Source organism: Suncus etruscus, chromosome 3 (genome assembly GCF_024139225.1).
Source record: "Suncus etruscus isolate mSunEtr1 chromosome 3, mSunEtr1.pri.cur, whole genome shotgun sequence".
Classification (NCBI taxonomy): Eukaryota; Metazoa; Chordata; class Mammalia; order Eulipotyphla; family Soricidae; genus Suncus; species Suncus etruscus.
In genome coordinates this window covers 80,281,617-80,285,438 of record NC_064850.1, presented here as the reverse complement: position 1 = coordinate 80,285,438, position 3,822 = coordinate 80,281,617, and the positions used below count along the sequence as shown (strand labels likewise).

Genomic DNA, 3,822 nt, shown 5'->3' with positions numbered 1-3,822 from the left:
TACTTTGTTGGCAATATACAAATAATAACTTTTGTTTAAGATCCTTTATGGATTAGAGTAGGTTGCATTATATATTTTTTGCAATGAGAGGTCATACTACTTATGTGACATATTTTGAATACAAAACATCAGTCAGGCCCCCAAACTCACTTCTTTTTCATATAGATACTGCCATCTCAATGTGCCGCTTTGCATTTCGCTGAGGTTTTTCTTCCCACCCACCCCTCCATAAATCAGGCAAAGAGACAAGTAACTGACTTCAGTTTTTAAAAATGTAACCCACAAGTGCATAATTCTTCCTGTCATATTTCCTTTTCTGTGAGTTGGTGAGTTTATTGTGGTAGCACTCAAAAGGCTGAGCCTGAAAAGTTCTATAACATATGGCATACATTTAACATGGCTTGTGAATTAAAAATAACAGCCTGCCATCTGCCTCTGCAAGTTGATTTTATCAAAGTCTAAATGAGAAGCTCAAAGATATGAATGTTGTCAATTAAAATAAGAAATATCCAGGTTCAATATTCAGTGACCATTACATGATTTTTTGGGGGGGAGGGGTGTCATTGGACTCAACTTATTCTAATTTTTAACTCCAGCAATTTAATTTATCTATTTTTCAATGAATAAAACAATTTGTAAAAAATCAAATTGTGTTTATTTTCTACCTCAACCCCTCAAAAATCTTTTATAAAATTTTAACCTCTAAGTTGCCATTCTCTAGGAATGCATTATGTGTATTTTTTTCTGAGCTCAACACCCTTCTGCACAATTACAGTTTACAAAATATTTTCTCTCTATAATATCTAACTTATTTCTTCTAACTTAGAGGAAAATGATAAAGCAGTAGATAATAAGTGAAGGGCTTAATAATTTTTTATCATAATACATCTTTCCATCTTGTAGGAATAATCTAAAGTATAAAAATCCAATGCAGAAGACTACAGGTCAGTTTAGTTGCATCAGCATTTATTGAGCAACTCAACTAAGAACATCCATGGGGAGACTATGGCCAGATAAAAGCTTAAAGGTAATTGCTGCTTTCAGAAAGTTATGTCATAGTTGAGATAAGATTTATACCCATGAGGCAATTTAAGATGATCTCTCTCTTTGTGTAGTCAAGTACTCAACTGAGTCTACTGACAATAAGTACAATAAGAGTTCTAAGAAGAAAAAGTTCTCTCCTTGCACCTCTAGACCTTTTGTATTTAAGTTCAAGATGCTTAATCTGTACATTTCTATCTGTCATTACAAAATCTGGTGTAAATACAGAACTGTAAAAAAAACAGTTAAATTCATAAGCATAATCTAAAAGTGAGACTAGCATAAAAATAAACAAGAATTAATTGATATAATACAAAATCAAAACATAATACAAAAATGCATTCTGCACTACTATATTCATTTAAGCATTATTACAATTGCCAGAATATGGAAACAACCCAGATGCCCTACAACAGATGAGAGGCTAAAGAAACTGTGGTATATATACACAATGGAATACTATGCAGCCATCAGAAAAAATGAAGTCATGAAATTTCCCTATACATGGATGGACATGGAAACTATTATACTGAGTGAAATAGGTCATAGGGAGAGATAGACAGTATGTCTCACTAATCTATGGAATTTAAGAAAAATGAAATAAATTATTGTAATAATACTCAGAAACAATAGAGATGAAGGCTGGAAATACAGGCCACGATATGAAGCTTACCACAAAGAGTGATCAGTGCAGTTAGAGAAAAAAAGCACAATAACAACTATCATGACAATGGAAGTGAGTCAGAGAAGTAGAATGCCTGTCTCAAATACACTGGGGGAGGAAGGAAATAGGGACCATTGGTGGTAACACAGTTGCAATGGTGAAGGGGGTGTTCTTTTATTATAACTAAAACCCAACTACAAACATTTTTGTAATCATGGTGTTTAAATGAAGATTTTTTTAAAAATAAGGACAATAGTGAATTTCGCATTAGAAAATTGTAAATCAAGAGACAGTGTAACAACACCATTAAAATACTGGATGAAAGTCAAAAAAATGCAAGATAAGTACTGGATGATTGCTGTGTATTTATTTATTGTTATTTTTAGTCTTTGATTTGGATCATGATTAGATTAAAGCTGAGGAAAACATGTAGATTAGGTTTAGGATTAGAGTTATGTTTATGAGGGGTTAAATATTAGTTATTTCTGTGCTTGTAATTAAAAATACAAGATTCCTATAGGGTTATTGTTAAATTTTGTTATTATTTTATCAATGTTGACTACTTTAGAGTTAAAATTAGAGTTAGGTTTGTGGTTAGTTAGCAATTGTGTTGAAGTTAGGTGTTATACTTCTGTATTTAAAGTTGGACACTGGACAATTTTTTTGCACATAGAAGTAATTTAATTATAATTAAAAATGCGTTTCCAGAACATGGCAGCCTGCTTGTCTCCATGACCATGTAGCCCCAGCCCATGGGGATGTCAGTCCTTCTTGGCTGCTGCCTTCTACAGGGCCACCAGCAAGTTTCTCAGCTCCTCTCACTTCCTCTTGGCCCGGATGTGTGTACCCACCTGTTTCTTGATGAACTTGATGGCACACTTGTCCTTGGAGACTTTGAGCAGCTCCATGGTGTGCCACTCATAGGGGGCAAAGCCGAAGACCTCTGCATAAACTTGGTGTGCTTGGTGAGACACCCCAACAGCAACTGTGCCTCAGCTTGCTCATGTTCTTGGTCACTTTATGGCCCTTGCTGAGGCCCACGGCCATTGGGTAGTGCAGAGTCATGGCTTCAGCTCCTCCATGGCTACCGAGGCAGAAAGGACACTGGAAAATTTTTAAATTAGGCTACATTAAAAATTTAAGTCTATGTTTGGGCCATGGTTAGCATCATTAGGGTTAGCATTAGGAATAGAGTTAAGTCTAGACTAACGATTAGGTTTTCAAAGGGTTATATCTTAGGTTTTTGTATATTTCTAATTAAACATAAAATTATGTTAAGCCAATTGTTAAATTTAGGATAAGAGGTAGTTACAAGCATCAGTCAAGGTCAGGTTCATCATAAGATAAGGTTAAGATTAAGATTAGGGTAGGATTAGTTTTAGAGCTTGCCAGTGTTATGTGTTCTATTTTGCTGTTCTATCATTTCAAAAATAAAATTTAAGGATTGGGCAATTGCTAATTTTTGGTAATTGGTTGAAAAAAATTTGACTGCTGTCTGCCTGTGCTTCTGAATCTCTGAAGGTTTCCTCAGAGGCTTAGGGAGTGCACCCCCAAAAAACTGCATTTTGAAGCTGCTGATTAAGTACATTCTGGCTGCAGGAGTTGCTGTCCAATAAGCTGAGGTCTATGGCCTGTGGAGGCTCCACCTGCTGTGCCTTTGTTCACTCTGAGGAATGTCAACTAGAGGCAGCAGAAGAGTTCGTTTCGCAGAAGCGCACTCTTTCTAACCAATGAACTCCACCACAACACGCAGGAAAATCCACACTACAAGCATGACAATGGGAAAACCTAGCAGGCAAACACCATCCACGGAGAATGAAGATGAAAACTCGGATAAAATAATAAATTCCAACCACCTGATGAACCTTTCAGATAAGGAGTTTAGAATAGAAATATGGAATATGTTCGTAGAACTCAAAAAAAGCATAGATCAATCTGAAGAGAACACAAAGACAGAAATCAGAAAACTCCAAACTGAAATAACAGATCTGAAAAACACGGTTGCTCAACTGAAAACCGCAATGGATAACCTCGCCAACAGGGTATCAGTAGCTGAGGAGAGAATCAGAGTACTGGAAGATGTGATGCAGAAAAACTCAACACAACAGAAAAATTTG

At 35.8% G+C, this 3,822-nt stretch overlaps 1 pseudogene; it reads right to left on the bottom strand.

The window, feature by feature from the left end:
- Positions 1-2,363: 2,363 nt before the first annotated feature.
- On the bottom strand, positions 2,364-2,770 carry LOC126003517 (60S ribosomal protein L36-like; annotated as a pseudogene).
- Between the last annotated feature and the right edge of the window lie 1,052 nt (positions 2,771-3,822).